This window comes from Bufo gargarizans, chromosome 4 (genome assembly GCF_014858855.1).
Source record: "Bufo gargarizans isolate SCDJY-AF-19 chromosome 4, ASM1485885v1, whole genome shotgun sequence".
Classification (NCBI taxonomy): Eukaryota; Metazoa; Chordata; class Amphibia; order Anura; family Bufonidae; genus Bufo; species Bufo gargarizans.
Genome location: NC_058083.1, coordinates 382978367 through 383002413, shown reverse-complemented (window position 1 = coordinate 383002413; position 24047 = coordinate 382978367). Strand labels below are relative to the sequence as shown.

At 45.1% G+C, this 24047-nt stretch overlaps 1 protein-coding gene across 9 annotated transcripts in view; it reads right to left on the bottom strand.

The window, feature by feature from the left end:
- The window catches only part of LOC122936247 (sodium/calcium exchanger 1), a 544043-nt gene that overhangs the window by 357839 nt on the left and 162157 nt on the right, over window positions 1-24047 (bottom strand). Inside the window, exon 1 of one of the 9 annotated variants that reach the window (XM_044292346.1) lies at window positions 4772-5065. The exons of the other annotated variants lie outside the window; for them this stretch is intronic. The gene's annotated coding sequence lies outside the window, so the exon portion shown is untranslated. Of the gene's footprint in view, window positions 1-4771; window positions 5066-24047 lie in introns of those variants that run through there. 9 annotated transcript variants of the gene reach the window in all.

Here is a 24047-nt window from a genome sequence, read left to right as displayed (position 1 = left end):
TATATGTGTGTGCAGTTCTGTACACTGCCACTGTATATGTGTGTGCGGTTCTGTACACTGCCACTGTATATGTGTGTGCGGTTCTGTACACTGCCGCTGTATATGTGTGTGCGGTTCTGTACACTGCCACTGTATATGTGTGTGCGGTTCTGTACACTGCCACTGTATATGTGTGTGCGGTTCTGTACACTGCCACTGTATATGTGTGTGCAGTTCTGTACACTGTATATGTGTGTGCAGTTCTGTACACTGCCACTGTATATGTGTGTGCAGTTCTGTACACTGCCGCTGTATATGTGTGTGCGGTTCTGTACACTGCCACTGTATATGTGTGTGCAGTTCTGTACACTGCCACTGTATATGTGTGTGCAGTTCTGTACACTGTATATGTGTGTGCAGTTCTGTACACTGCCACTGTATATGTGTGTGCAGTTCTGTACACTGCCACTGTATATGTGTGTGCAGTTCTGTACACTGTATATGTGTGTGCAGTTCTGTACACTGCCACTGTATATGTGTGTGCAGTTCTGTACACTGTATATGTGTGTGCAGTTCTGTACACTGCCACTGTATATGTGTGTGCAGTTCTGTACACTGCCACTGTATATGTGTGTGCGGTTCTGTACACTGCCACTGTATATGTGTGTGCGGTTCTGTACACTGCCGCTGTATATGTGTGTGCGGTTCTGTACACTGCCACTGTATATGTGTGTGCGGTTCTGTACACTGCCACTGTATATGTGTCTGCGGTTCTGTACACTGCCACTGTTTATGTGTGTGCGGTTCTGTACACTGCCGCTGTATATGTGTGTGCGGTTCTGTACACTGCCGCTGTATATGTGTGTGCGGTTCTGTACACTGCCGCTGTATATTTGTGTGCGGTTCTGTACACTGCCGCTGTATATGTGTGTGCGGTTCTGTACACTGCCACTGTATATGTATGTGCAGTTCTGTACACTGCCGCTGTATATGTGTGTGCGGTTCTGTACACTGCCGCTGTGTGTGTGTGTGTGGTTCTGTACACTGCGACTGTATATGTGTGTGCGGTTCTGTACACTGCCACTGTTTATGTGTGTGCGGTTCTGTACACTGCCACTGTATATGTGTGTGCGGTTCTGTACACTGCCGCTGTATATGTGTGTGCGGTTCTGTACACTGCCACTGTATATGTGTGTGCAGTTCTGTACACTGCCGCTGTATATGTGTGTGCAGTTCTGTACACTGCCGCTGTATATGTTGTTAATGCCCATATTGTTTAGTTCTAGACTTCTTTATATGTTAATTTAAAGGGAACCTGTCACCGGGATTTTGTGTATAGAGCTGAGGACATGGGTCGCAGATGGCCGTTAGCACATCCGCAATACCCAGTCCCCATAGCTCTGTGTGCTTTTATTGTGTATAAAAACCGATTTGATACATGTGCAAATTACCTGAGATGAGTCAGAGCTTGAAAATATGACACTTCTCTGGTCACACAAGTAAGATATGACTCTTTTATGTTAATTTGCATATGTATCAAATTTTTTTTTTTTTTTTTTTTACACAATAAAAGCACACAGAGCTATGGGGACTGGGTATTGCGGATGTGCTAGTGGCCATCTAGCAACCCATGTTCTCAGCTCTAAACTCAAAATCCCGGTGACAGGTTCCCTTTAAGTGTACAGCCCACCAGCAATGCAGGCAGCCATAGCAAAACTGTACAACATTGTGCTAAGCGCTGGCTATTTCCCCGAAGCCTGGAACCAAGGTGTCATAACCCCAATACACAAGAGCGTGGACAGGTATGACCCGGCCAACTACTGAGGAATATGTGTCTGTTTGGGCTGGCTCCTAGATTCCAAGGAAATTTGTCAAGCCCTGAGATAGATAGATAGATAGATAGATAGATAGATAGATAGATAGATTAGATAGATAGATATTGTGGGAATCTGCAGTGTACCAGGGCTCGGTCCAGGCTCCACCACGTGTGCTCAGTCATGTCACTTGTGGTTTTCTGCATTGAAAGGATTACCTTGCAGCGTGCCAGACAAGAACTGCATTGCTCAAGTACATTACGGTATAATACTGTGACCAGTAATAGTACCGCTATCGACTTCCCAGTAAGCAATGATCAGCCTGGCATTACTACAGAGACACAATATCTGTCCAGTGCCTGGCATACCCGTACATCCAGTCCCGGCTACAATGTGTGCAGGGCATTGTAAATGAGTGTGAAGTAGGAGTCAGGCGGCAGAAGATAACGCGGTGTAAGCACAGCTGTGCCAGGGGATGGGGAAGTCTGTCGTTTGACACATGCAGAAATGAATGAATTCCACCTCGGTTACTGTGCTGGGAAATCAGGAATAGAGGCAGTGTCCTGAGGTGGGATGTAGAGGGTAGAGAAGAGTCTGCAGCGAAAACCATCCACAGGACCAAACACAACGGGGAAGCCCTACAAGACATTGCAAGGCACTGTGGGCGGCCAATGACCCCACAGACACAGCTCTACAAGATCACGTCAGGGGGAGCGCTCCTCCAGCCATTTTCAGTTGTACATGCCCAATAACCTGTCATTCCTGAAAATATTAAGAACATCCAGTCCACAGAGAATGCATCTTCAAAGATGGCCATTTGATCCAAAATTTCCCCCATTTTAGCCTGAATCCCCCTTTTCATCAGACCACTATAGGTGCGCACATGTACACCACAAGGCGTCGGCACATGAAGATGGAGTCACCTCTATACCCCTCTGCTGCACATTGCTATGTTCTGCTGTTCTCCCTGGCAAGCAACAGGTTAAGGCTTAGATTCATGAGGTGAGATAAAGAGCATTAGTGAGAATGGAGAGCTGGGATCTGCAGTGGAGCTCGCCATTCATCGGCTTCTCCTCACCTACGAGGCTCCTGTGTCCTCACTTGTCCATGGACACACAGCCTGCAGCATGGAGGCTAATCCCATGGCATGCTGCCTGTCTCCTGTAGTATCCTCAGTACCTACCAGGCAGCATGACTATGAATGACCAAGTCAACCATGAGAGGAAGGGAAGGAGGAATCAGGGACACATGTCTCCAGTCAGAATAACCCACCTCCAGCCACAGCAGACATGTACATGATGCCTCCAGGGAGAACACACTCCTCACCGCCTCCTACTGAGGCACCAAAGCTACAAATCCATCTCTGCTACTCGCACAACCTATGGCGGGAGGGGGACCTAACCCTTCCACTGCTGGGGGGTGGGGACAACCGGCAACGCACTGCGGGCAACTGGCACCACAGGGGTTAACCACTCTGTCCCATGCATAGCATGGCACTACTACCAGTCACTCTCTGAGCCGGGTATGCTCAGAATGGGAAGGATAAGAACAGGGAGCAAGGGAATAGGCTACGAAATACTAAAAGATGCAGAGCTATGGTAACAATAGTAAGTGGCACATGAGGTGCCCGCTGCCTACTACCACAGACAGGCAGCGTATGACTGAGGCATCGTGTGCCAGGAGCCTCACAGAATACAGAGCGAGACATCAAGATGGATAGATAGATATGAGATAGATATTAGCATATCTAATATATATAGTAGATGCATATACAGGAATAATATATATATATATATATATATATATATATATGTGCTCATAAATAGAAGATAGAATATGTAATATATACAGTAGATACATAAACAGGAACATATTTATTATGTCTATAATATACACACATAAATAGAACATATTAGCCTATGTAATAATAGACATAGATATATAGACACTTATTAATAAAAATCAGCATATATTACATATACAGAATGTATCTATATAATAGATATGAGAGAACGGATGGACAAAGAGCTGGAGCCTGGAGTGTGTGTGTCTATGTATGATGTATAATCTACCAGTATTAGAGTATAACAGATAAAAGAAGCATAGTATAGAGGGCAGCATGCCGAGTGACAGGAGATACTATGCCCCCGGGCTGATACCTGGCTATGGAGGAGGCACATGGGCACAATGCAGGCTGATACCTGGCTATGGAGGAGGCACATGGGCACAATGCAGGCTGATACCTGGCTATGGAGCAGGCACATGGGCACAGTGCAGGCTGATACCTTGCTATGGAGGAGGCACATGGGCACAATGCAGGCTGATACCTGGCTATGGAGCAGGCACATGGGCACAATGCAGGATGATATCTGGCTATGGAGCAGGCACATGGGCACAGTGCAGGCTGATACCTGGCTATGGAGGAGGCACATGGGCACAATGCAGGCTGATACCTTGCTATGGAGGAGGCACATGGGCATAGTGCAGGCTGATACCTGGCTATGGAGGAGGCACATGGGCACAATGCAGGCTGATACCTTGCTATGGAGGAGGCACATGGGCAGAATGCAGGCTGATACCTGGCTATGGAGGAGGCACATGGGCACAATGCAGGCTGGTACCTGGCTATGGAGCAGGCACATGGGCACAGTGCAGGCTGGTACCTGGCTATGGAGTAGGCACATGGGCACAGTGCAGGCTGGTACCTGGCTATGGAGAAGGCACATGGGCACAGTGCAGGCTGGTACCTGGCTATGGAGCAGGCACATGGGCACAGTGCAGGCTGGCACCTGGCTATGGAGCAGGCACATGGGCACTGACTGAAAGTTTAGGGGGACCCCAGTGATCAGTGAGCACACACCTCCAGCCCCTCTCCCCGGTTATGAATGCAGTACTCGTACAGGCGCTTAGTCTGCAGAGTCGTCAGAATGACTGGCAGCAGAGGAGGCATCCGCTCCAGTGATGGCCATGAGGCATACCTTGTGCACGTCCAGGGTGTGTGCCGCAGCGCTGACAGCAGACGCTTCCCTCACATCCACCTTTATATAGGTCCAGATCAGGAAGAAGCCGCCTTGACCAGAAGGGGAAGAGGGCGAATCCTTGCCATGCAGAGCCCGCACCTAGCAGCAGACGGAGGCAGCGCGCTCACTCCTCACACGGCGCACTCTCCTCATCCTCCTCCTCACACACACTTTCCTGGATCCTCAGGAGTAGTAGTCCTGCCCGTGACTCCCTCCCTGTGCTTCCCCCCGGCTGTCTGCGCTGCTTGGGAATATTTTCCGATTTCCTCTGCTTTGTGAGTGAGGGACTCAGGCTTTGCAGTGCATCATGGCTGTGAGCCAGCCTCTTATCAACATCCAGGCCCTCCCACCCCATTGATCACACTTACACCATTACTCCAAGTTACACTTCCCCTCACATCTCAGCAGTTTCTGTAAAAGAAGAACACTAGCAGCCTCTCCTACCTCCTGTGAGAAGTAACTCATACCACATCTGCCTCTGAAGAGCATTCAGAGGACACTAAGCCTAAAGATGGCCACAGGTGACACAACAGGTCCTAGGGTCACAAATCAGAAGACCTGGGATCTGATTATGTTTCTAGCCCATTTAAAGGGACGCTAAGCCTAAAGATGGCCACAGGGGACACAACAGGTCCTAGGTTCACACATCCGCATGAGTGGGATCTGGTTTGTGGGCACAAAGATGTTCCTAGCCCATTTAAAGGGACACTAAGCCTAAAGATGGCCACAGGTGACACAACAGGTCCTAGGTTCGCACATCCCTAGGAGTGGGATCTGGTTTGTGGGCACAAAGACGTTCCTAGCCCATTTAAAGGGACGCTAAGCCTAAAGATGGCCACAGGTGACACAACAGGTCCTAGGTTCGCACATCCCTAGGAGTGGGATCTGGTTTGTGGGCACAAAGACGTTCCTAGCCCATTTAAAGGGACGCTAAGCCTAAAGATGGCCACAGGTGACACAACAGGTCCTAGGTTCACACATCCCCAGGAGTGGGATCTGGTTTGTGGGCACAAAGACGTTCCTAGCTCATTTAAAGGGACACTAAGCCTAAAGGTGGCCACAAGGTGACACAACAGGTTCTAGGGTCACAAAGCAGAAGACCTGGGATCTGATTTGTGGGCACATTCATGTTTCTAGCCCAATTAAAGGGACACTAAGCCTATAGATAGCCACAGGGGACACAACAGGTCCTAGGTTCACACATCTGCAGGAGTGGGATCTGGTTTGTGGGCACAAACACGTTCCTAGCCCATTTAAAGGGACGCTAAGCCTAAAGATGGCCACAGGTGACACAACAGGTCCTAGGTTCACACAACCCCAGGAGTGGGATCTGGTTTGTGAGCACAAAGACGTTCCTAGCCCATTTAAAGGGCCACAGGGGACACAACAGGTCCTAGGTTCACACATCCACATGAGTGAGATCTGGTTTGTGGGCACAAAGACGTTCCTAGCCTATTTAAAGGAACACTAAGCCTAAAGATGGCCACAGGTGACACTCACAACAGGTCCTAGGTTCGCACATCCCCAGGAGTGGGATCTGGTTTGTGGGCACAAAGACGTTCCTAGCCCATTTAAAGGGACACTAAGCCTAAAGATGGCCACAGGTGACACAACAGGTCCTAGGTTCGCACATCCCTAGGAGTGGGATCTGGTTTGTTGGCACAAAGACGTTCCTAGCCCATTTAAAGGGACGCTAAGCCTAAAGATGACCAGAGGTGACACAACAGGTCCTAGGGTCACACATCCACAGGAGTGGGATTTGATTTGTGGGCACAGTGGTGTTCCTATCCCATTTAAATGTATTTTAAGCCTAAAGATGGCCAGAGGTGACACAACAGGTCGTAGGGATTACACATCATCTGAATGGTGGGCACATTCATGTTCCTAGCCCAATTAAATTAGACGCTAAGCCTAAAGATGGTCAGAGGTGATACAAGTCCTAGGGTCACACATCAGCAGGAGTGGGATTTGATTTGTGGGCACAGTGGTGTTCCTAGCTCATTTAAATGTATACTAAGCCTAAAGATGGCCACAGATGACAAAAGTCCTAGGGATCACACATCAGGAGGAGTGGGATCTGACTTGGATCAGTCCATTGTAAGGGTATTATCACCCTGATACAAAATCTCTTTGTGTGATTTAAAGCTTTTGATATGTTATGGAGATATATCAAAGTTTTTTGATTGGTAGGGGTTTCATCACTCAGACCCCCATGAATCCCTAGAACGAGGAGAGAGAAGCGCTCGCACATCACACTCTCCAAAATGAAGCAGATCTTCTATTGAGCCCGTCTCCTACAGCAAGAGTGCAACATGTAAGGGCTTCTCTCTCGTTGTTTTAAGGATCAGTGGGGGTCTCAGCACTCAACACCCCACCAATCAAAATGTTGGTATGTCTCTATGAAATATCAAACCTTTTCTGAAAGTTCAGTGATCCTTTAAACACCTAAATGGGTTTTCAGACATGGACAACAGCCCTGTCTATGGTCACTTATACATGGTCAAGCATGGGTCCAAAACACAGAAGAGGCACAAACCTATCTTCTCTCATTGTAGGTTTTTTCTCTGTAGGACTAGGTAGGTTCCACTCTTAGTTTCGGTTCCGGCTCACATGGTCGTGTGAATGCAGCCTAACAAATATGAGAAATACTGACCAAATACTGTATGAAAGTGGCGTAAATGCACCTTCTACACTGACAACCAGCTAATACATAGTAATGCCTATTTCACATTAGTGATGCAGAACTCGCCCCAGTTCTGCCAGTGAAAAACTGATGATTTTCCTTTACTTTTGCTTCAGTTTTTTTCTGTGATTGCATTCAGTTTGTCAGTTTTTGTCATCAGTCCATTTTTCACATCAGCACAAAAAAAAAACCTGACACTAGCGTTTCCTAGCATTTAATGAAAAACGGACAGTCTTTCAGTGTTCTTCATTGTGCTTCAGTTTCTTTTCAATGACCCATTATCTTGAATGGGCCAGTCCTATGTGAAAAGCAGATGAAGACAGGACCTCCTGCAATTTTCTCTGAACTGACAGATGGTCAGTGGTCAGTGACAAAAAAACTGACATGAATTAGCCCACTGACTTTAATTAGTCAGTGTTCAGTCCATGTAAAAGCAGCCTATTTCCTTCTCAAAAGACCACCTCTTTGAGAACACCACCCCTTTGCCCGACTGGATCTCCTGTGAAAGGATTTTCAGCACCATCATTTACTAGGAATACTTCAATGAGGAACTACCCATCTGGCTAGGAGACCATGTTTAACTGCAACTATGGATGGTCATGTCAATGAGGTTGACCTGTATCATTCATTACCCATTTAATCAAATGCATTTTGTAGACCCAGAGCTACTCTTTACTACTTCTCTCCACTCAAGCTAGTAGAGAGGAGCATCTTGAGGGTGGTCCTCTTTAAGAAGTCCATACATCCACAGTGGACAACATCAGCAGTGGATGATGGTGGGTTCCTAGAATGTAAGAAGTCAAGGTTTCTTGAAGCTTTTTTCAAGGAAGCAGCCAATGTCCAGGCAATGACAAAATTCAAAGGAATGTGGCATTTCTACCACAGCCCCGGGTTGATAACTGTCTTAGAAAAAAATGGAAGGAGCTGCAGTGATTTACTAGGCACCAGAAACCTTTCTTTCTAGACATGACTGATTTTCTAAGTTGTCCAACATTCTACATCACCGCCGCTCTGATCCTCTTAGCCATGATTTGTTGGGTTTCGTTGTAGCAATGATGTGCCCATACGTATACTCCAAGTGACTGCTGCAGGCAATAACCGGTCTCAGGCGCCTTGTGCCATATGCCGCTGAGGTCAATGATTGGCTGCAGTGGTGCCCGGGGTTTATGGGTATGTCATTGCTGCAGCCAAAGAGATTATGTCATGGCTACAGCGGCGGCACTGGAAGTGAGGTGGATGAAATACTCGTAGGTGGGTATCCATTGTTCTATTATTTTATATTGATTGCTGCCTTGGGGGACATTTTGCCAATAACTCAGAAACCACTTTAGCTGGGCATAGACTAAACTAGAGAAGAGAGTTCATATCTGTGATTCGTTTTAAATAATTTTGTAAGAATGCCAAAGAGTGTACCCAACAATGATGCAAAAGTTCCAAAATGCAGCAACTTTACCATAGCTACCTGGCTGAAGCTGCTTTTGGGCGTGATGTTTCATGTCGTCAGCAGAAATTGCTTTACATTGGTCTTCACAGATGAATCTCCTATGTTTGGCCAGCATAAAGAGGTTCTTCGGGCTACAGATATCGAAGATCTATTCTCCAGATAGGTTGAGGTCTGACAACGGCACCCCCACAATCAGTTGTTTCAAGCTACTGCAGCACCAGAAACTAACAGTGTATGGAGCAGAAGCAGCAGGCTCTGTACACTGTGTAGTTTCTGGCGCTGGTGTACTGCAGCCCAGCTCCCGTTTGCTTGAATAGGATCTGAGCTGCAGTACCCCGGCATGGCCACTGCACAGTGTACAGAGCTGTCTTCCTCCATCAAGTGAATTGGTCACACAGCGAAAAGGGGTAGATGTGTACCTAACCCTGAGTACTGCTCAAACACAAAGAAATGCAAGATGAAAAAGGGGGCAGTAACGTAATAAATCTTAACTTGTAATATTATTAATAAATAAAACATGGGCCCCTACTGACAAAGAACACATAAATGGCGGGCCTAGAGCTCTACTGGTCGTTAATAGGGAGCCGTCAGGAACACTGGGTTTATCAGTCAAGTGGCTTGCTGAGTGCCAAATCTGACTAATTAGCACAAAACAAAAATAATTGTCTCACCATTGTTGAAAGTGTGTTTCTTCAAATGGTATAGAGCCAAGTGTAAAGGATGGCACCCTATACGGACTACGGGTGACTAGTAAGGATGGAGGGGACCACAGGGAGGAATACTAACCCTATCATACCCTACTTGGCCTAGTCCACCCTATAAATGTGCAAATATCCACAAGCATGCATTTATTGAGGGAACCAGGACTGACAGCCTGTCTACAATGCTGAAAACTACACAATCGAGTCACATTATTATGACCACTTCCTACTTTCGATATCAGCAGTGCATGAAGGAAGTCACATGTCATGAGCTGGCTTGGTGGGTATATAAAGTGTGTGATAGGCCGTCATACGCGTATCCTGCACACGTAACCCTTGTTGCTGTCATGGGTAAAAGGGCTGAGTTATCAGAGTTGCAAAAAGGCATGAATATTGGCTTTTGGGCCAAGGGTAGCAGTATTTTAGAACCTGCACAGTTTGTGAACTATTCGCATGCTGCTGTGGTGAAAATGTATCATGGGTGGACAAATGGCACTATTGTGAATAAGCCACGTGGAAACTGCAGAGCTCCACGTGTCATTCATGGAAGGTGAACATCAGCTACAAAGGTGCATGAGTGTGGACCAACACTTTACAGTAGAGCAGCTCACCTCCAAAATGAACCAGGGGGCCAACAGACATGTCTCTAAAACAACAGTTCAGTGAACCCTACTGTGTATGGGGCTCCGAAGCAGACACATGGTCACTGCACCTCTGCTAACTAAGCTGCATCGGCAGAAAAGGCTTCAATTATCATGGCAGTATCGGAATTGGACCTCTACTGATTTGGTTGCCTTCTCCAATGAGTCACATTTTTTGCTTCATCGAATAGATGGACATTGCAGTGTCAGACAAGAAACATCAGAGAATAAACACCGCAACCATAAGTGGTGGTGGCAGCGTTATAGTCTGGGGAATATTTTCATGACATTTTCTGGGCCATGTGGAAGGCACTCATAACCGATTTGGAATCCATCTTATGAATCCATCCTTCCAGATCATGCACTCTCCGTGGGGCAGCAAGACAATGTAGCATGTCACATCTCTAAAAATGTCCAACATGGGTTGGAACAGCATGACTAAGACTTCAAAGTACTACCCTGGCCCCCTAATTCCCCATTGTTAAACACAATTGAGAATCTGTGGGACCACCTCGATCGTCTTGTTAACGCTCTGGATCCTCCCCCACACACCCTCCAGTGGCTGTGAGATGCACTGCAGTCATATGAGGATCTTATTGAGTCAATCCTAGCCCGGGTTGCTGCTGTCCATGCTGCACACGGCGTGTACTCCGGATATTAGCTGGTGGTCATAATAATGTGACTCGACTGTGTATATAATGTCTATGGGCGTAATATGGAATAAGTAAATAATTGGTGATCATAGTCGGCAACAGTGGGCAACTTCCAGAAAATATAATATCCACATGTTGCAGTTTTTACATGAAGATTTCTTTGATGTGTCTCAATGGAGGATTGAAATAGGCCATGATGCAGTTTGGTAAAAAACACAACTTTCCTCAAAGTTGTAAACCATATGACTGTTCACATGCCTGCAACTTTGCTAAAATATCACATGCTGCTGGGAAAGCCTATGCCACTAGATGGAACGGGACCTAAGGGACATAATTAATTGCTCACACACTATTGATAAGGCTACTGCGCCTGGATTTATAAATAAACAGGCGCTATTTAGAGGCCTTATATGTCTTTATTTCACATTGCACATTGTTCGGCTGATTGCCGCATGTTCAGCTCTTGACACTTTTAGGATTTTCCTGTTCACCCTGACACTGTCCTATCAGTGCTAACGGTGTCAGAACCTATTGACAAGGGTAAAAAGTAATGTCCAATTGTCAATTTATTTACACATTTCCAAGAGGACTAAAAGAGGAGTGATACAATGCCGTTTTAAGGCTAGTTTTTCACTAGCGGCAAGCAAATCCGGCAGGCTGTTCTGGGGGGTGAACGGCCTGTCGGATCCGTGCTACCGCTAGTGCACACGTGCCCCTGGACTACCACTCCGGCCCCATTGACTATAATGGGGGCTGGACGGAGTTCCGGCGGCAGCACATCAGCGCATGCCGAGAAGCGGCCGGAATAAAAGTACTAAATGTAGTGACCCCTGTAAGCATGACTTAAAGAGAGGAGAGGTTAGAAATAAAACCTTCTCAAATAAACCTAGAGGAATGGTCAAAAATCTGGCAACTAAAATTTAATGTTGATAAGTGCAAGATAATGCACCTGGGTGTAAAAACCCAAGAGCCGAATATAAAATCAGTGATACAGTCCTAACCTCAGTATCTGAGGAAAGGGATTTAGGGGTCATTATTTCAGAAGACTTAAAGGTAGGCAGACAATGTCATAGAGCAGCAGGAAATGCCAGCAGAATGCTTGGGTGTATAGGGAGAGGAATTACCAGAAGAAAGAGGGAGGTGCTCATGCCGCTCTACAGAGCACTAGTGAGACCTCATTTGGAGTATTGTGCGCAGTACTGGAGACCATATCTCCAGAAGGATATTGATACTTTGGAGAGAGTTTAGAGAAGAGCTACTAAACTAGTACATGGATTGCAGGATAAAACTTACCAGGAAAGATTAAAGGACCTAAACATGTATAGCTTGGAAGAAAGACGAGACAGAGGGGATATGATAGAAACTTTTAAATACATAAAGGGAATCAACAAGGTAAAAGAGAAAATAATATTTAAAAGAAGAAAAACTGCTACAAGAGGACATAGTTTTAAATTAGAGGGGCAAAGTAATATCAGAAAGTATTACTTTACTGAGAGAGTAGTGGATGCATGGAATAGCCTTCCTGCAGAAGTGGTAGCTGCAAATACTGTGAAGGAGTGTAAGCATGCATGGGATAGGCATAAGGCCATCCTTCATATAAGATAGGGCCAGGGGCTATCCATAGTATTTAGTATATTGGGCAGACTAGATGGGCCAAATGGTTCTTATCTGCCGACACATTCTATGTTTCTATAAACCTGAATTATTTGATCTCACTAGACATCTTCTGAACTAAAAAGCAATGAGACCCTACCTTAGCTGATTGTAGGTTGGCTTGTGGATTTGCCACAGATTTTCATTGCTCAATTCACCCCTTGCAATACATTTGAATTTAGACTTGGGTCTGGTGTTTTTTTACTGCCACATCTGCATGTGACCTATATGGAAAAGGTTTATCTAGAGTTGACCTAGATATTAAATATACAAATGTTCTAAGGCTAAGTTCACACCTGGTATAATTGCTGGGGAATTGGAGGGTTGAATTCCACACTGATGTACAGCACAATGAATGGTAATGGTTTTAGACAACCCCATTTACACACTGGGAAAAACTGGTGTGTGCCTGTACTATATGACTAGCTGCAAGCACTAGTCATTGTTTGGCCGAATTCTGGCAATAATGTCGTAAGCAGGCCAGATCCCATTATAGTCAAAGCCATGTGCCGGAATAGCTTACCAGGAGATTAACGCTAGTGTCGAACTAGCCTTATAAACAGGAAGCCTGGGGGGACCTAAAGACCCTTGTGGTGCATAAGAAGACACCAGTATTATAGAAAAAGCATGCTGGTCAAGTTACACCTCTGGCTGGAGGGAAGGGGTTAGCTCAAGAATTTGGCATGGGAGGGGGGTGCCGTTTCAATTTTTGCCCAGGCAGCACGACAGTAATGTGTTTCCCTGCCGCTGGCCACAAAGCACTGAGGGAAGGGGGGCCCAAGCTGAACTTTTGCACCAGGGCCCATGAGCCTTAAGCTACGTTCAGTCTCTAGAGACGACAAAGCTTCTTCACCTGGAGCCGGTCACAGCAGGAACAGGTGATGGCTTGAAGAATGGCTTAGATGATTTTTGAGACAAAATAACTTATGGAAATATTTAGAAATCAGGTTCTGAAAGTTGACCCAGTCTGATTGCTAGTCGATCAGAGGGGAAATATTTACTTTAAGGTTTAATTGGCTGATGCGTTGGGTTATAGTTAGTGATGGACGAACATCGGCCGGGAGGATTTGCAAACGCAATCAAATGTTCGTGAACCGCAAGTTTGCGGGGGGCCCCATTCACTTTAATTGCAGGCGAACCTGAAAAACCGTCAGGTCATATTTGCAGCCACCAAATACTTACTAGAAGTGCACAAATCGTCCCACAAAATGGACAGTGACATACCGGAGGGGGATCAATGGCAAAAATTCCCACCAAAAATATGTATTTTAATCAGGGGCCATTTTTATGCTTGAAACAGTGAAACTGTCAAAAATGTGCCCTGCTGGAGCCTAGAAATGTTTTATTTTAGACCAGAAAAGTACAGGCCCCAAACATTAGGCATTCACCAGACAGAAAACATCAAGTGATTATTTGGCTGGAGGTATACAGGTCCTTCTCAAAAAATTAGCATATTGTGATAAAGTTCATTATTTTCTGTAATGTACTGATAAACATTAGACTTTCATATATTTTAGATTCATTACACACAACTGAAGTAGTTCAAGCCTTTTATTGTTTTAATATTGATGATTTTGGCATACAGCTCATGAAAACCCAAATTTCCTATCTCAAAAAATTAGCATATTTCATCCGACCAATAAAAGAAAAGTGTTTTTAATACAAAAAAAGTCAACCTTCAAATAATTATGTTCAGTTATGCACTCAATACTTGGTCGGGAATCCTTTTGTAGAAATGACTGCTTCAATGCGGCGTGGCATGGAGGCAATCAGCCTGTGGCACTGCTGAGTTGTTATGGAGGCCCAGGATGCTTCGATAGCGGCCTTAAGCTCATCCAGAGTGTTGGGTCTTGCATCTCTCAACTTTCTCTTCCCAATATCCCACAGATTCTCTATGGGGTTCAGGTCAGGAGAGTTGGCAGGCCAATTGAGCACAGTAATACCATGGTCAGTAAACCATTTACCAGTGGTTTTGGCACTGTGAGCAGGTGCCAGGTCGTGCTGAAAAATGAAAGCTTCATCTCCATAAAGCTTTTCAGCAGATGGAAGCATGAAGTGCTCCAAAATCTCCTGATCGCTAGCTGCATTGACCCTGCCCTTGATAAAACACAGTGGACCAACACCAGCAGCTGACATGGCACCCCAGACCATCACTAACTGTGGGTACTTGACACTGGACTTCAGGCATTTTGGCTTTTCCCTCTCCCCAGTCTTCCTCCAGACTCTGGCACCTTGATTTCCGAATGACATGCAACAGTCCAGTGCTGCTTCTCTGTAGCCCAGGTCAGGCGCTTCTGCCGCTGTTTCTGGTTCAAAAGTGGCTTGACCTGGGGAATGCGGCACCTGTAGCCCATTTCCTACACACGCCTGTACACAGTGGCTCTGGATGTTTCTACTCCAGACTCAGTCCACTGCTTCCGCAGGTTCCCCAAGGTCTGGAATCGGTCCTTCTCCACAATCTTCCTCAGGGTCCGGTCACCTCTTCTCGTTGTGCAGCGTTTTCTGCCACACTTTTTCCTTCCCACAGACTTCCCACTGAGGTGCCTTGATACAGCACTCTGGGAACAGCCTATTAGTTCAGAAATTTCTTTCTGTGTCTTACCCTCTTGCTTGAGGGTGTCAATGATGGCCTTCTGGACAGCAGTCAGGTCGGCAGTCTTACCCATGATTGCGGTTTTGAGTAATGAACCAGGCTGGGAGTTTTTAAAAGCCTCAGGAATCTTTTGCAGGTGTTTAGAGTTAATTAGTTGATTCAGATGATTAAGTTAATAGCTCGTTTAGAGAACCTTTTCATGATATGCTAATTTTTTGAGATAGGAATTTGGGGTTTTCATGAGCTGTATGCCAAAATCATCAATATTAAAACAATAGAAGGCTTGAACTGCTTCAGTTGGTGTGTAATGAATCTAAAATATATGAAAGTCTAATGTTTATCAGTACATTACAGAAAATAATGAACTTTATCACAATATGCTAATTTTTTGAGAAGGACCTGTATAAGAAGGTCAATAGATATACATTTTACTGCAGGCCAGTGGACTACAGGCCCCAAAAATTATTCATTCACCGTACAGAAAAGAACAATTGATAATGTGGCTGGAGGTACATTAGGCGGTCACCGTATAACAATTTTACTGTTGACCAGTTCGATTACAGGCCCAAAAAATGATGCATTCACCAGACAGAAAAGATCAAGTGATTATGTGGCTGGAGGTATATTAGACGGTCAAGGGATATAAATTTTAATGCAGGCCAGTGGACTACAGGCCCCAAAATGATGCATTCACTGGACAGAAAAGATCAAGTGACTATGTGGCTGGAGGTATATTAGACGGTCATTGGATATTAATTTTACTTCAAGCCAGTGGAGTACAGGCCCCAAAAAATATTCATTCACCGTGCAGAAAAGAACAAGTGATTATGTGTTTGGAGGTATATTAGGCTACTTTCACACTAGCGTTCGTCGGTCCGCTCGTGAGCTCCGTTTGAAGGGGCTCACGAGCGGACCCGAACGCAGCCGCCCAGCCCTGATGCAGTCTGAATGGAGCGGATCCGCTCAGACTGCATCAGTCTGGCGGCGTTCAGCCTCCGCTCCGCTCGCCTCCGCACGGACAGGCGGACAGCTGAACGCTGCTTGCAGCGTTCGGGTGTCCGCCTGGCCGTGCGGAGGCGTGCGGATCCGTCCAGACTTACAATGTAAGTCAATGGGGACGGATCCGTTTGAAGATGCCACAATATGGCTCAATCTTCAGGCGGATCCGTCCCCCATTGACTTTACATTGAAAGTCTGGACGGATCCGTACGAGGCTATTTTCACACTTAGCTGTTATATGCTAAAATAATGCAGACGGATCCGTTCTGAATGGAGCCTCCGTCTGCATTATTATGATCGGATCCGTTCAGAACGGATCCGATCGAACGCTAGTGTGAAAGTAGCCTTAGACGGTCATTGAATATCAATTTTACTGCAGGCCATTGGAGTACAGGCCCCAAACATTAGGCATTCACCGTACAAAAAACATCTGGATATCAATTTTACTGCAGGCCAGTACAAATACATGTCAAATACATATGTTTAAAAGAACTAAAAAGATAAAATTGGATTAACAACGTGGCTAACGAAATCCCCCCTCTTGAAAAAATCCCAAATTATAACAGTTGAAATTCGATAACACGTGGTCGTCACAGGTGTTGAATTCCTCCATGGCCCCAAACATTAGGCATTCACCGGACAGAAAAGTCATTTTATGCCGCTGTATTTACATAAGATAGGGACCATTATTTGTTCTGGGTGATGGCGGATATGTGTGGGCTGGCATGAGTAAATTCAATTAAACGTGGTCGTCACAGGTGTTGAATTCCTGCGAGATCCATGCCTCATTCATTTTTAGAAATGTGAGGTAGTCCACACTATCGTAGGCAAGTGCGCTTATCGGTCACTACCCCCCCGCTGCGCTAAAAATCCTTTCGGACAGGACACTCGACAAGCAAATTGTGCCAGCTTTGGCCACAGGTCAAGCCTGCACACCCAGTAGTCAAGTCGTTCCTTGCTTCTCAGAACATCCACATGCAAAAAGCTGGTCTGCAATTATAGGAAGCATTTGATTGCTGTAATAGCCAATAAAGGCTTTTCTATTGATTATTGAGAAGGGTAATGAATAATTTTGGACTGGACACTTTGTGCTCAAATGTAAAAAAAAGAGATGTTTTTCCCCCACAATAATGCTTCTTGTACATCGTCTTATTATCTTTTGGGAGACACCTATGCCATTTCCCGTCAAAAAATGACTTGCTGGTTGAATAAAAGTAACTTTAAGTAAAAATTTGCCAGGGGTATGAATAATTATGGGCAGCACTGTATATCGCAGGCCTCAATCAATATTTTGTGGAAGCCTGTATATCAATCCCTCTATCAGTATTTTGTGGAAACAGGTATATAGAACCCAATAATGAGTATTTGCTGGAAGCCAGTAAATCAAACCCTTAATCAATATTTGGTGGAAGCCGGTGTATCGCAGGCCTCAATCAATATTTGGTGTAACCTAATCAATATTTGGTGGAAGCCGGTGTATCGCAGGCCTCAATCAATATTTGGTGTAACCCAGAATATCAATACCCTGCATCAGTATTTTGGGGAAACAGGTATATAGAACCCAATAATAAGTATTTGCTGAAAGCTGGTAAATCAAACCCCTTAATTAGTGTTTGTGGGAAGCTGGTGTATTGCAGGCCTCAATCAATATTTGGTGGAAGCCGGTATATCAATCCCCTCTATCACTATTTTGTGAAAACATGTATATAGAACCCAATAATGAGTATTTTCTGGAAGCCGATAAATCAAACCCCTTAATCAATATTTGTGGGAAGCCGGTGTATCGCAGGCCTCAATCAATATTTTGTGGAAGCTGGTATATCAATCCCCTCTATCAGTATTTTGTGGAAACAGGTATATAGAACCCAATAATGAGTATTTGCTGGAAGCCGGTAAATCAAACCCCGTAATCAATTTTTGGTGGAAGCCGGTGTATCGCAGGCCTCAATCAGTATTTTGCGAAAGCAGGTTTATCGCACTCCTAAATCAGTTTTTTTTTGGGGGGGGGGGGGGGGGGGCAACAGGTATATCACACCAGTTGCAATTACTTATTCCAATAGCGTTTGTCCCTCTATCTAGCTGTGGTATCGCAGCAGAACCGCACACAACTGCTGCACAATACAAATGCACTATAATATACTTTCTATTTTAGAAAGTATATTATAAGTATCACACCCCTCTGTATGTCACACCTATTGATAGCACACCTATACCCGTCCTTAAAAGGACTTTTGTGGCCCTATTAGCTAGCGTTTGGTGTCCCTAACAGTCTGTCCCTGCTCTACACAGCAACCTCTCCCTACACTGGCAAAACACTGAATGTAAAATGGCGGCCAGATCGGGTTTATTTATAGGGTAGGGGATGTGTCCATGTGCTGAAACGTCTCAATTGGCTGTCCTGTACCACCTGATGGATGTGTCATGGGTCAAAGTTCTGCACAATGCAAAGAATATGGTGTCGTCGAACATCGCCATATGTTCGCATGTTCGGCGAACCGCAAACGAGCAAGGTTCGCCGCAAAATGACCACCTGGCGAACCGCAAGGCCATCTCTAGTTATAGTCAATAGGTGGATAAAAAGTTCTAAAGTTTATCTGCACTCCTTACCTTCATCCACATCCTTTGGCTGAACTTGAGGGACATGCGTCAAAATCAGCTGTAGTATATAATAAAGTAACATTATATTGTAATACATTGGGGCTGGATCATTGCAACATGATCTGTTTGGTGAGTCATGGGGCTTGGGTTGGGCGTCTGCTATTGTTTAGCATCAACAAGAAAATACAGTATAGAGGAAAGGCTAACGTATTTTATGAGAGAGGAACTCATACAAAGTGAAACTCTACTGAATAGGGATAAGTAATACATGACAAGCACTGTCTAAATACAAACTTCTTAATATTAAAGGGCTGATTAATGTAAAAAATGAAAATCAGACATCATACAGTACATGACAATCTCTTTCTAACAAAGCTAGAACCAGCCCTGCACCTCACATGGGTCCAGAGATCTTCTCCATTCATTGCTCTAATTGCTCTGCTAGATTTATTTCAGGCAGGCAGCTCTGGGGGCGTATCCTTTCTGCTGCATTTCTCTCCCTATCACTGCTCAGTGGGCTGATCCCTTCTGCTGAATTTCTCTCCCTATCACAGTTCAGGAGGTGTGTTCTTTCTGCTGCCCCTCTCTCACTGTAACTGCCATGGCCTCTCACTTAAAGGGGTGGTCTGACCTGAGACATTGGTGGCATATTCCTAGGCCAATGGCAGATAGGTGCAGATCCCACCATCAAGTAATTAGGCACCTGGGTGGTGACCACGGGTCTCCTTCTGAATTCCACTGTATCGCCATCCTCACAGTTGAATACCACAGTGGGGCTGGCAAAATTTTGTGCTGCCCTGTGGTATTTGTTTCGGCTGGGGTGGTATTTTGGGCTGCATTGTGGTATTGCTGGTCCCACCTACACCTCTTGTCCCTGCCTCTTTGTATTGCTCACCATCTTTCAGTTTGGACCCACCTACAACGTGGGGCCACTTTTAGGTTTTAAGTTCCCAGTGTACCCCTGACTGTACCTATCAAATTGCCTTTCTAGTGGCTCATATCCGCGCTGTATTAATCTTTCATCTTGAGCTGTGTCATTCCTCTGATTATTAGCAGTCTCAAACTGCATCTGCGGAGGGCAGAGACATTGGACTATTTACTGCGATTTACATCTATTTATTGCTTACAGTGTATTTCATTTTCCTCCCGGGTTCTTTAGTATATTCTGCTTTTTCTCCTAATGAATTGCTCATTTGACCCTAATTTGCCTATTACTTAATACAGGAAAATAAAGGTCATCCCCCACGATGAGATAATCTGTTTTAATCTCCTCTCAAACAAAATGGAATGAGTTGGAATGAGCAAAATATATTAAATTAATCCAACTCGGTTATTGTGGAAATATGAGTTGCTGCTGATATCCAAGAATGGTTGCTATATTCACAGGGGCAAGCTCCTAAAAAAATGCATTTATAGTATCATGTTTTATTGGACATGTGCCAGATTCTCCATTTACAATGGCAGATTGTGCTCAATTACTGTATATTGGAAAACAATTGTCAACAATTAAATAATTGAGGTACAGGACATTGAACAATGGCATAAGGGCTCATGTACATGGCAATGCTGCTAGGCCCTCATAGACCCTACAGTTCATATTACACTATATGGACAAAAGTATTGGGATTTAAACATTTGTGGCATATCGCTAAGATATGCCACAAATGTCAGATAGGTCACCTCTGGGACTCACTCCTATCCCCAGTAAGGGACCTCCAAAGTGAGCAGCATGTTCTCAATTCACTGCTATGAGACTTGTAAAGATAGCCTAGTGAGCGAGCTTGGCTATTTTCAGAGGTCCCATAGCAGTGAATGGAGAACAAGTGAAAACTGAAATGGCACCCCTCCCTCCCCAATGCCAATTTCTTCACCTATTCCCTTCCCTTCAGCCCATGGCCCTTCGGCTGCCCCTCTCTTGCTCCTAAAGGTGCCTCACCTGGCCTCATTGGTGGTGCACCCCTGCAAGCCACGCAAGCGCAGCTAGTATAGTCCCTACAGTCCACAATACCCTATGTGGACACCTCTTAAAGGGATTTTCCCATCTAACTATTTGTGCAGGGGCAACTAAAAGTAGCCCTAAAAAAAAAAAGAAGCTGAACCAAATACCCAGCTGAACCAAATACTACAGTGCAGCACAAAATACTGCCATCTGTGCCACAATATTCAACTGTATCGCTGTCCTGAGGATTCAGGGGGCACCAGGTGTGTAGGAGAGAATCAGATCATAAGGTACCCGGCTGGCGACCGTGAGGAGGGCTTTGGTGGCCCTCCTAGGCGTTGGCCCACAGAGAAATTTCCCTCTAGGGTCTATGGCCAAACCCCCCTGCCTTTGTGGCATATCACTAGGATAGGTGCAGGTCCCACCTCTGGGTTGCCGCTGTCTGACCCCTAGTGATCAGACATTGATTGCATGCTATGTCTACGGTCCACCTGGATACATATAGGGTGCACTATATAGCTGTGAGATAAGATATCCCATCATATTTAATTCTGCCCATTGGAACCTAAGGAAAACATGAACATAATGTTGACTATAGTTTATGCATGCAGAAGTGGACAGCAGAACAGTTTTTAATGTCAGCCTGGATATGTCACAGCCCAAATGAGAGCTTTAAAGTCACTCAGTGAAATGTCCCCCGCTGCTTAGGTCAGAAAGGGGCTGAATTCATTTTCCTGAAAGCATCAAAGCTATAAAAAACCTGTCAAAAAACAGTCATTCGATTGTACGACAGTACTTGCTGGTGGCAAGATATATTTTGGAATAAAAAGTGCACTTGGCAACACTTATTTTTTTGTACCATTAAAGATTAACTATTTATGAGTCTAGTATATAGGAAGTATGGGATCTGTATTATAGGCAGAATAATAATTTTACTTCTTAAATTACTTTTCTTAATGTGTGCTTATTTCTACGTTTTATTTGAATAATTAGCATAAAAATGCAATATATTAGTTTAACATTGACACTGTCCGCTTGTGGCAAAAAAAAGATTATAATCTTCTCATAATTCTGAATACATAGTAAGGCCTCATGCACACGACTGTGCCGTTTTTTGCGGTCCGCAAACCGCGGATCCGCAAAAAACGGAAGGCGTCCGCGTTGCCTTCTGCAATTTGCGGAACGGAACGGGCGCTGAAAATATAAATGCCTATTCTTGTCCGCAAAGTGCGGACAAGAATAGGACATGTTATATTTTTTTAGCGGGGCAGCGGAACGGAGCCACGGATGCGGACAGCACACGGAGTGCTGTCTGCATCTTTTGCGGCCCCATTGAAATGAATGGGTCCGCATCCGAGTTGCCATAACGGTGGCTCGGATGCGAAGACCAAAACAACGGTCGTGTGCATGAGGCCTAAGATATAATAGAGCAGATAGAGCTGACTATCCTTAATAGGGCCTCGCTTCAGAATTTTGAATGGATTCTGCACCAAAAAGATACAGACAGCTGTGACGAATCTGCCTCCCACTGCACTTCATGTGGCCACAAGTTAAAGAAAGGACATGTTCTTTCTTGGTGTGGTCTCCAACCGGACTCCATTGGAAACTGCGGCAGCATTTGCTTTCAGCTTAGCGCCACTCAGTGTGTCTAAATCGAGAGTTGAACCACAGCATTCACATTGAAAAACGTGGTGGAAGTAGGGGGACCTAAAGAAGTCTTTCCGCCACACTAAGTGATGGCATCACTAGCACATGCCATGGCTTACTGATTGGTGGATCTGGCCGCTGGGACACCCACTGATCCTTAAAGAGGCATTCCAGCACAATACAAAAACTCTCCCATGGCTTGAAAATTGTTAAAAAATAAAGAAGCTGTAATGACAGGCAGGGAACAGTGCAGTCCTGAACTCCAGCCATGCCACATTCCCTACCCACGTGCACAATCTTCCCTAAATGATGGTCTACAACTTGGCGACAGTCCCTGACTTGACTAAGTGAAGGGGTCTAAACCTAAGGGGTGAAGAAAGTGGTAGACAGAAAGAAGTCAAAAGCAGACAGGCAAAACCAGGCCAGATCAGGATCCAAAAGCTAGTCAAATATACAGCTGAGTGGAACCAAGAGGTAACAGCAATGTTACAAACTAGCGGAGAGTAATACCATACAAGGTCAATAACAAAATCAGAATACAGTGGCAAAATCAGAGAAACAGGAAAAAGGTCAGCAATACAGAGAAACAAATAGAAAACTAGCTAGTGAGGCAAGAATACCAATGACAGGCAACTGTGTGTCACGGACGTTCCCGTGGCAAGTACCAGGAGATCGGGGAGACTGGCAACTTGTGGGTTGAATTGACAAGTTTACTGTGGATCTTATTGTGTCTGTGTTTTGGTGAATGACACACCACTTGCTTCAGGTGTTGCTTGTTGGTGATTTGCCTTTCCCATAAGTAGCAGCTTCTCACTCTTGGAGGTGCGGTTTATAGATGTTATTCCTGCCTTCTTACTAGCTGGTCGGTTGTACTCAGTGGTGCTTCTGGAGTTGCCAGTTTTCTACTTTCAGATAAGTCTTGTCTGTTCTTATTGTTTTGTGTTTGTTATATTCCCTGTTGTTTGTATCTGGCCTGAGACAGAGATTTCCATTCGCCCATCTGGGGAGAAATGGGTTGTCTCTGGTCCTAACCTCGTTCCAGGGCCTTATAGGGATATAAGGGCCTAGGTATACAGCATATGAATATTCCTACCTTCAAGGTGTATTCATATTGATAGGTAGTTAGGGTCCGGATTAGAGTTGTTTAGGATGTGACCTGTTTCTTCCCTAGTTTTCAGGCCCAGTTACTGTTCCCCTTACCTCCTGTGTTCATTGGAGAGTCACCCCCCCCCCCCACTGATCGTGACACTGTGGCCAGCAGCTGCCTGTTTAAATAGCCCGTCCTTAGGTATCATGTGACGTCAGCTTCAAGCCTGATTAGTTCGGATTCTCTGCTCTATGATAGGTCAACCAGCCCCACTGGCAGCGAGGCAGGTTGCCCTAGCAACAGAGCGACACTGGCGGAAGGCAGACGGGTAAGTACGTGACAGAAACTTATAGTCATCTTGCCAAGCTTCTGTCACTGTCCAGCTATGGTCTACTTTCTGCTCCGGTTTCAACATGGCAGGAAATCACTGGCATCTACAGAAGTGGAGTGCGCCATGAAAACCATGATATGCCTCCATACAGTGTGGACACATACAGTGCAAATGATGTTTTTTTTGTGCTTGAACCCTAAGGCTTATGTATTGAACACGAGTAAGAGAACAACTTCCGTGATCATATCACTTAATACAAAATTTA